The 10,863-nt window shown below is 39.8% G+C and overlaps 1 pseudogene; it reads left to right on the plus strand.

Moving 5' to 3' along the window:
- The first annotated feature begins 640 nt into the window (after nt 1–640).
- Nucleotides 641–10,661, plus strand: LOC101339566 (poly(A) polymerase alpha pseudogene; annotated as a pseudogene).
- The last annotated feature ends 202 nt before the right edge of the window (nt 10,662–10,863 follow it).

The following is a 10,863-nucleotide window of genomic DNA, read 5'->3' on the forward strand; positions in this document are numbered from 1 at the left end:
CTGCCCCTTTCCCTCTCTCTCTCTACCCAGTCCTTGACTCTAATTCCTCCCCCTCTGCTCCAAGACTCACAAATACTGAAGATACCAAGATGATTCACCCTGCTCCTGCCCTCTCCCCATGCCTAGTCAGCCATCAGCCTCCATCATGGCCATCGTACTCACGGAGGTCATGATGCACTCAATGAGACTGTCCCTTTACTGAAAATATTGTTTAAGGGTCAGAGTGACTGAATGTATTCACCTACATTTCTGGCCCAGAGGTTACATGAATCTCTCATTTTAGTCCCTGACCTTATCTTTTGAGCTCAAGTTTTCTACAACACACACAGAAAAAGAACAGAATTCAAGGTATGGAGAAAAAACATGGTTATTTTCTGTTGCTCACTCTTCACCAGAGATGCAATGTGTAATTGTTTCCTGACTCCCCTCTTATTACAGTGATGGTCCTGGGCTGGTGCCCCGCAGTGCCAATCAAGAGGCAGTAGGATGATGGAAGGAGGAAGCTGGATGCTGCTGGGCGGCCACTCCCAGGGCAACCACGTGGCACAGCTCCAGGGGCTTAATTAACTTAGATGCAATGTGAAAGGCATCCTCTGGAGTGGTGTGATTCTGCAGCCCTGGAAGGGACTCTTGAGAGAAGATGACCCACAGGAGGAAACTGGGGGGAGGGGGTGTACAGGTGGGCCAAGAAAGGTAAGTGAATTTCAGCTCTCAGGAATTTTTCTCTAGAACATTTCTCTTTAACTCTATATGGGTATATATACAGTAACGATGATGATTAAAACGTATATTGCCTCAGGAAAGTATCGGTGCCATTCGTTGACTGCCAGATCCTCTCCCTGGCTTTGTAACAGAAACACAAACTATTGTCTCTTGTGTAAACTACTGAGCATTCATTTCTAATGCTCATGCTTTACAATAAGGTCTATGCATAATACTAAATGTGTCCGTGGATACTATTGGGAGTCTTAATTTTATTTCAACAATAACCTACAGATTTTATTGTAGTTGGTATGTTTCCAATCCTGAATTCAACAAGTAAAAAAGGAAAAATGAGTAAAATTATCAACAAGAAATGTATGACAAAGTAAATGGGTCACCTATAACATAATCTGTCCAAAGAGAAAAACTAAATGAGTAGTTGTGTTTCAAGAGAAACAAAAGACCAATCATGACTGACACGTGTCATCTTAACGCAAAATAAACAGTGCTAAATGCTTGCAATTTTAAATGCAATGTTAGAAGCCCTTGTGCTTAATCCCATTTAATCCTAGCAACAATCCTATAAAATTGGTACACTACTGTCTCCATTTTACCCCTAAACAAAGCAAAGCACAAAGGGGATCAGTAACTCACTGCAGGCCGTGCAACTGGTAAGGGGCAGGACTGAAATTCAAGCCCAGGCAGGCTTGCTGCAGAGCCCAGGATTTTGCCACTAAGATGTACAAAGTCCCTAGAACCAGCAAGCCACATCTGTTCCTCTGTACCTGACACTGGGCTGAGTGTTTTACATATATTATCTAAAGTATTAACATAAATCCGTGGCATATTCAGTTCTACTTCGGCTAGTCTGCAAAAAGAAAGAATGTCAGTAAGCCTAATGCGAGCCCAAAAGAGGAAGAATTCCTTAAAGTTTATCCAGGATTGTTCAGGGGAGGCAGTACTCTGGCCAAATAGTTTGAGCACTTCAAATAACTTAGCCATAGGAGGGGTATTTCAGATCAAGATCATCCAAACAACACCTCTTGTTCTGATACAATAATTACCAGACCTTCTGGTTATACATTATTTCTTAGGTTTTCTTTTTTTCCCCTACAAGGAGAGAATGGAAGAACCACTGGCATCCTCCACAGCTTTCTCACAGTAAATTAACGAACTGGCATTCTGGTTTATACATCACTGTTTGTGAGCTGGGACACATCAAGCCTGTCTGCTTGACTAAACTACCAAAGCTGAGTTCTTTGATCTTTGTATCAAAGACCACACCAAAGTTCTGTCATTTGGAGAATCTGCTGGTGAAGTAGCAGACCTCCTGGCCTTTCAAGAGGATGTAACTATTTTGTGCCTAACTAAATGTATGTGTGCTCATTTTTTTTTCATGCATTGTTTCTTCAGTCACACACAATTTTTAAAACTAGGGAAAACATATCTCTTGACTATGAATTAGTTGCCGTGAATTCTAAAGTACACAATTCCCTTGCAAGACATTTGGTCCTATCCAAAAAGTCCTTAATACATTTGGTCCATAAGACATATGGTCCACACCAAAAGCTCCTTGAAATCTGGTCCAATCCAAAACGTCCATGAGCACATTTGGTCCATGCCAAATGGTTTTAGACAGAACCAAATATCCAAAAATTTTTGGCATGGACCAAATGTCTGCTAACCATACAATTCAACAAGAAGATGAAAAAAAAGTAGAAGGGGAGAAATAACCATCGATGAATAACCAGTGGTAGTACTATTTGGGGAGAACGACTTTAAACCAAAATTATTCATGTTCCCAGTAGAAGAAGCTGTATAGAAATATAAACCAAAGTCACACAAAATGAAGGCTACATAAAAGCCTTAGAGAAAGTCAGAGTTCTTTGGTCTATTCCTAATTTCCAGAAAATACGTTTACAAATGGTCAGGCAACTGAGCATCTGAGATCTAATTGTGTCACATCTAACAAACTGGTTTGATGTTCTCCTTTTAGAAAAGCAGATGGAGTCGTCTAAGACTATGAGAAACCCCTGAAGAAAGATGTGACAGTCTGAGGAACAGACTTAAACTAATGTTTAAAAAATAAATGCTTTCGTGAATTAGCAAGGATTTTGCAATCCAGATCTAAATGAGATTTTCATCATTCTGTAAACAATGCCGCAGTAATTTTCTGGTTTTCAAGAAGGAAAAAGGACAAGAATTTAAGAAGTTAAATAAAGAGCAATTGATGGGAAGGAATTCAGCACGAAGGCAACATCAAGGAAAATGGCTTTAGATAGCTTTTCTTCTATTAAAAATGTCTTTAAAATACAGGGCAATGCAGAGAATAACATAATAAACACTTATGCATCTACTACATAGTTTTAATAAACGCTCATATTTTGTCACACTTGCTTCAAGTCACTTTTGAGAGAAATAAAACCTTATAAATACAGTTGAAGTTCCCTCTATTCCCCTTCCTGCCTCCCCTCTTTATTACAAAATTCATTATTATGAGTTTCGATGTGTACTACATCTATTGCATATGTATGCAGTATAAAAATAGATAGTACCCCAAACGCCCAGCCTATATTTAAGTAGATAACCAACAAGGACCTACTGTATAGCACAGGGAACTCTGCTCAATATTCTGTAATAACCTGAATGGGAAAAGAATTTGAAAAAGAATAGATACATGTACAACTGAATCACTTTGCTTTACACCTGAAACTAACACAACATTGTAAATCAACTTTACTCCAATATAAAATAAAAATTTTTTTAAATTAAAAAATAGTACCGTATATACAAGTATATATATGAACTATGTGTTGCATTAAAATACAGACTGGAAAAACACCAAACTTGTATATCTCATGTAATTCATATATCTCATGTACTTTCAAAATATATTCTTAAAATTGCTTTTAAACTAAGAAATTTCAGAGTTAGTTGACATGGCTAAAAACCAGTGGCCATTTCTTCTTGGAAAATAAGAAAAGAAACAAAATTTAGAGCAAGGACTTTGTTATAGTGAATTCTGAAAGCTATTTTATAAATTCTGAGAAGATACCAAGAATGAAAAGGGATTTCAAAGGTGGTGATGTGACCAAAAATTCTACAAAGAAGCTCACGTTTTATAAATTTGAAATGTGGCTTCCCTGGTGGCACAGTGGTTGAGAATCCGCCTGCCAACGCAGGGGACACGGGTTCAAGCCCTGGTCCAGGAAGACCCCACATGACGCAGAGCAACTAAGCCCATGCGCCACAACTACTGAGCCTGCGCTCTAGAGCCCGTGAGCCACAACTACTGAGCCTGTGTGCTGCAACTACTGAATCCCGCATGCCTAGAGCCCATGCTCCGCAACGAGAAGCCACCACAATAAGAAGCCCACGCACTGCAACAAAGAGTAGCCCCTGCTCACCGCAATTAGAGAAAGCCCACATGCAGCAACGAAGACCCAACACAGCCAAAAATAAATAAATGAAATAAATAATTTTTTTAAAAAAGAGAGAGAAAGAAATGAAACAAGTCCAAAACAGATTTCAAAGGTGAACCCAGGTACTATAAAAGATTATGGTGGCTCATTGAATTCTCTTCCATGCATGCTAAGCTACTCTCTGGGAATAATTTACACAGCTTTGGAAATGACAATAACTCTTCAAACCTCTAGGGTACTGTTTAGTTAGTTATTATCTGATGTACTAAATTTTCTTAGCACCTAAATTATTCTCACAACATCAGCTATTCCCTGAGATTAAGTTATGGCCTCCAAAAACCATACAGTTTTCTGATTACTTAAGTGTTCATGTGACTTTCAAATGTGCTCAACTTATTCACAGAAGTAATTTAGGCCACCTAGAAAATCCACCTAAACAAGTGAAATTCACTCTGATGCCACTGTGTCCTTATGCTTAAAGACAACAGCATGAAGAAGGTCAACCTGATATATGCAAGCCTATTAAAGAGAGAATCTATTGACTGTACCACCAGTCCAAATGGCCATTATGATTGGCAAGCAAAGCCAACTGAATAAAGAATGTTCACTTATGGCTTTTATGTAGTCAGAGCTTTAGTAAGTTATAAATGCTCTGTAAGTCTGGCTCGTGGTCAGACTTCCTGGGATCATTAACAGTCCCCTGATAATTTTATCAGAAAGAGAGGTATCGATCCCAGTATTTCAGCCAAATTCTAAGTTACAGAATTATAGCCAACTCTTCCCAAATACCCTCAGATTAAGTGATATATTCTGCGAGGATAACCACCCCGCGCTTCTAATGTGCTTCTCCCGACCCACGCCTCTTTGGGAGGCCAAAACCAACTCCTGCTGGCCCAATTCAGGAGCACAGAAGCCTTGATGGATTCACAGAAGCCTCCTCTCCCATCACATACTCAACAAAGAATGAACCTATTTTAATCCTTTTTTAGCAAGAAATGTGTTTTCAGTCATTCCACTGGCAGGATCAACTGAACATGGCATGGACAGATACTTAATTTACAACCACCTGATTTCTCTACAGACCTTCCCAGGAGCAACTGAGAGAAGACAAAGTGTAAGGAGCAAAGTTGTGAGCTTCGACTCCTGCTGGAAGAAGAGAAAATCATCAGCCTAACTGTTATTCCCCTTGGAAATCAACATCAGCTTTACTGGTTCAGAAAACACCAAACAATTACATTATTTTAGCCAACTGAGAAATCTGATCATTACTTTTTCCCTAAGAACACCTAGGGGAGATCATCTCTAAAGGGGTGTAAACTAACATGGAGTAAAGTGGTCCAGCAGGTGAGGAAACTGTGGTGTCCCACCAGTCTGCAGGATAACTTGGGATGAGAAACCATGGACTAGGTGATTTTTTTCAAAATCATTATATGTCTTATAATTTTGTCAACAGGAAACTAAATAATAGAGTATTTATTTGTTTGACTTCATTTGAAAACTCAGTTGATTCAATGAGAAAAAAATGAACGACCACGGTTTGGTAAAACATAGGTTTTAATCCCGTATGCATTAACAGGTTAACAGAGTTTTGGTTTTCATACGCTTGTTTTGTATCATGTTTATATAGCTCAAGCTACCTATAAACTCTAGGGTGGGATTCTTCAGTAATAAAGATTAGAGGCATTGTTATTGTGGGAAATAATATAAATGACCACAGCTCAGAAGGCATTAATGCAATTCCTATGCATATAAACTATAGCATAGTTGGCTGTGAAACATAAATACATCTAGTTAACACATAAGCACATTTTGAGGGTCTAAAAAATCATCTTTTCTCTTTTTAGGCGATACTGACACTCATTAGCACCTTTGAATATAATTTCATGTGATTTAATTTTCTTATTTATAAAACCGTTTCCAGGTGTGATTATTGTTCATCCACCACAAGATATATTTTTTAAAATAAAAACTGACAGCACTCACTTCCAAAATTTATATATGCTGGTAGGGATTTTGTTAATGTAATTTTTTTGGTGTTTGGTTATACTCTCTAAAATGTTTGCAAAGTTAAAAAAATTAAACTCCAAAGTCCAGGTACTTTCCATTAACACTATTCACAATTTCTTTGTGGATTATAACTACATAACCCAAGGTGATGCCTGGTAATTCTTTCTCAAGTTCCTTTTCTTATTCTGCATAACCAGAAACCCCAAAGACAGGGAGAAATAGCATCTTCGATATAACTGTGGGCTCACTGTTAGCAGAGCAAACTGTGACAGCAGAGTCTGAAAGAATTACTTCAGAAGGAGGGTCCTGAAAGTGAGAAAACTCAGGAAACTTTCAGACAGCCTTTATCGATTTGTGAATCCAGACAACAAAAGTACAACAAGCTATCCCCAGGACTAAAGAACTCCAGAAAGGTGTTCCACTTTAGGTTAAGATACAGGTGCAATCATTCATTCATTCAATATTTACTGAATACCTATTAGGTAAGGTACTAGGTAGCAGTGATCCAAGGATGAAAAGGATGGGTCTCTGCTCCAGTCTAGTGGGGGAGACAGATGTACAAGGGATTTGCCTGTGGTGGTTAAGATTGGGTGTGGTAGATGAGCTCATCCTGGGAATGATGGGTATTCCGGGTAACAGTCAGGCCTGCTCTGTAGGAATATCCATGTTAAAGAACAATCAAGAGCAAAAGACACTAGCCTCTGGGCTCCTCTTGCGACTGAGCATCAGAGTCTGCCGGCAGAGACCCTGTAGTCTCTGGCTTAGAAATTCTCCCCCTTGCGTTATGAGACCATGAGTTCCTAGAGGACACCCCCAAACAAAGGGGCCTGGTGGGCCTTTCTGCCTACTGCATTGTTTATCCTTTCTCATAATTAAACCTTCTTCTAGTCCTACAACGTAATATTTGCAAATGGAGAACACCTGGCTATCCAACATGATGAATTTTCCAGGCTTCTGGGGAAAGAGCTGTTCAAGCCAAAAGAAATCTAACATGTCCCTAGAAAGGAACCCAAGCCCTTCACAATATGAATACACAGGCGCAAGGGTTAAATGTATAATGTATATTCAGCACAGAGAAAGCATGAATATTGTGTGTGTGTGTGTGTGTGTGTGTGCGCGTGTGTGTGTGTAACCATAGAATTCTAAGCTTGTAGGTTGTGCTTTACATCTATATCATATGTTATCCAGATACCAGTTGTATATTATAAGCTGCATATGCAATACCATATGGACACCATAAAATATCACATGTGGTGTCAGGATCATTTTACATTTAGTGCATGATTAAAATGTCATATTATATACCTATCTTTTCTGTGTGTACATGGATTTGTCTCACAAATTGCTTTTATTATCAAATTCAGATATCAATCAAAGTCAAAGTCTCTTTATTGAGATTTAATAAAAAGCAATATGGAAACGTGAATACAGTTTCATTTTTTTCCCTAGATTTTTCTGCCATGCAGCATTTAACACTGGTGCAGCTGTCAATACCCATTCATCTGCTATCGGGCAGCTTTTTCCTTTCACTCACTGTGACATTTTTAAAGTGGCAAAAAAAAAGAGCTTAAAACAGCATATTTGTCACTTTTTTCTTTCTAGTGACCTTTTAAGCACTAGGAAAAATTACCCTATATGTACTAAACGCTTTAATCATTCCACATACATTTCACAATAGTGCTTTCTATAGGGGTATCCTTTAATTAAGTTTAAGAAATTTACATTGTACTTACTGCTGTTCATTTAATTATTCAAAAATTTAAACATAAGAAAACCTCATAGCTCTTAGCTATGGCAACCGTGTGATGCAACTGTAATCTATATTAAGAATCATTTTTCATAAGGAGAATTTCAGAAATAACTTGTACATACCCTCGGCTTCCAGCCTTTAAGTCCTGATAAATTGCTACATGAAGTACTTTTCTTCAGTATTTAAGAAATTTAAGAATTTAAATTTAAATCTAGTGAAGAAAAACAAACTGTCTTCATGTTTCCATATTGCTTTTTATTAAATTTAATAAAAATTAAGAAATTTAAAAATTAAGAAATTTAAGGAAAAAGATATATGGATGGTGAGACATCACAGTGAACACTTGGAGGAGGAAGATGTTAAGACTGATTCTCAACCCTATTTTGGATCAGCTGTGAGACCTTGAGGGAGTCACTGTGCATCTCTGATGGCACCTAGTATCTCATCGTGTGCAAAATAAGATACTGATAGCCACTTCTCTCCATCACAATGTGATTGTGGGGACCAAATTAGCAAGTATCTGTGAATATGCCCTGAAATCTATAAAAAATGAAGAGCAACATGACTTTTAGTTCAAAAACAGATATTCTCTGTTTTAGAAGTTGGAGAAATTTAAAATTCTTGTAACACACCAGAAAGAAGTCCAAGGGTTAAAACAAGCTAAAATATCGACATTGGCAGTACATTATTTTAAAGCTAGTGTCCTTTCTAAAAGCAGAAACAGGGCTTCCCTGGTGGCGCAGTGGTTGGGAGTCCGCCTGCCGATACAGGGGACATGGGTTCGTGCCCCGGTCCAGGAAGATCCCACATGCCGCGGAGCGGCTGGGCCCGTGGGCCATGGCTTCTGAGCCTGCGCATCCGGAGCCTGTGCTCCGCAACGGGAAAGGTCACAACAGGGAGAGGCCCGCGTACCGCAAAAAAAAAAAAAAAAAAAAACAGAAATACTGCTGTACCTGCTATATAATGGCATTAAAAACTGCAAAGAGTAATAACTCTGGATTGCCCATTTAGTCTCATTTTTATTCTTTTCACTCTTACTATGATTGGCGTGTCTTTAGAAGTGAACAGGTCTCACCGACATAGAAAACAAACTTATGGTTACCAAAGGGGAAAGGTGGGGAGGATAAATTAGGAGTTTGGGATTAACATAAACACACAACTATATATAAAATAGATAACCAACAATGACCTACTATATAACACAGGGAACTATAACCAACGGTTTGTAATGACCTATGAGGGAAACGAATCTGAAAAAATAAGATATATACATATATGTATAACTGAATCACTTTGCTGATACACAACACTGCAAATCAATTATATTTCAATTAAAAAAAAAAAGGAAGTGAACAGGTCTTTCTCCTACCCTCGCTACTCTGTGACCCTGATAATCTAAAGTGAATGGGCTGAGCACCCTAGGACAGAATATCTACGTCACCACTTAGCAGTCAGTCACCAAGAGTAACCTAGCTTCTCAAAGCGTGTCTCTGCAAAAGAGAACGTAATACCTATCCCAGAAGGTTCTTTGGAGTCATAAATAATGTATATTCAGGGTCTGGTATACGATAAGCTCTGCAGAAATGGTATTTATCACTGTTTTTCTGGCAAGAAATCTCTTAACCGCACTTGGCTCTATCGGTAACGTGGAGGACTTACTGATTTTGAAGTTCAGCAAGAATCCAGCCAGGGTTCTAGAACGTTGCTGTGGTAGCGCTCCGGCGCCACGTGAGGACCAAGGGGAAGGAGGAGAAGCAGTGAAGGCGGCAGGGTCTGAGGTGGGAGCGGGGGCGGGGGTGGGCACAGACGCGGGGCTGAGGCGCGGACCCGGGTCTGAGGCGCGGCCTCGGGGCTGAGGCCCGCCCTCTCTCCCTTCCGCCTCAGTGGCCGCGCCCAGGGCGGAAGTGGCCGCCGTACTACGCGGTGATCATGGCGAGCGCAGCCGCGGCAGAAGCACCATGGCGTCATCTGTCCCATCAGTTTAGCATCCCCCAAGGCATCTGACCGCCTACTTACACAGAAACTAATTGCCACTCAAGTCCTTTGGGGGTTTTGGGAGAGGAAGAGAACCGCAGCGCAGGATTTTCATTTGGGGAAAATTAAATAACCTGGTAAGAGTTTTTACGTTTGGATCTTATAGATGAGGAGTACCTACGAAAGGTACCGATACGGATGCGTTGTGTGTTGCCCCAAGACATGATGATCGAAGCGACTTTTTCACCTCATTCTATGATAAGTTGAGATTACAGTGAGAAGTAAAAGATGTAGGAGCTGTCGAACAGGCATTTGTAATAAGTTATCAAGCTGTGTTTTCATGGGATAGAGATTGATATTTTGTTTGCCAGATGAGCACTGCAGACTTTTCCAGAAGACTTGGACTTAAGAGATGACAGTCTGCTTAAAACTTTAGATGCAAGATACATAAGAAGTCTTAACGTTTCAGGGTAACTGATGAAATTTTACATGTAGTACTAAACATTGACAACTTCAGGTTAACCCTGAGATCTATCAAACTGTGGGCTGAATGCCACATCTATTCCAATATATTAGGTTTCCTCTGTGGTGTTTCCTGGGCTATGCCAGTAGCAAGAATTTGCCAGCTTTATCCAAATGCAATAGCATCAACTCCTGTACATAAATTTTTCTTGGTATTTTCTAAATGGGAATGGCAAAAGCCAGTCCTATTGAAACAACCTGAAGAATGCAATCTTAATTTGCCTGTATGGGACCCAAGGGTTAGTGTATTATTTTTTCCCCTAGAAATTCACACTGTGCAATAACAAATAAAAATCATCTGCAGGGCTTCCCTGGTGGCGCAGTGGTTGGGAGTCTGCCTGCCAATGCAGGGGACACGGGTTCGAGCCCTGGTCTAGGAGGATCCCACATGCAGTGGAGCAACTAAGTCTGTGCGCCACAACTACTGAGCCTGCACTCTAGAGCCTGTGCGCCACAACTACTGAAGCCCGTGTACCTAGAGCCTGT

The sequence above is a fragment of the Tursiops truncatus genome, chromosome 11, assembly GCF_011762595.2.
Source record: "Tursiops truncatus isolate mTurTru1 chromosome 11, mTurTru1.mat.Y, whole genome shotgun sequence".
NCBI lineage: Eukaryota > Metazoa > Chordata > Mammalia > Artiodactyla > Delphinidae > Tursiops > Tursiops truncatus.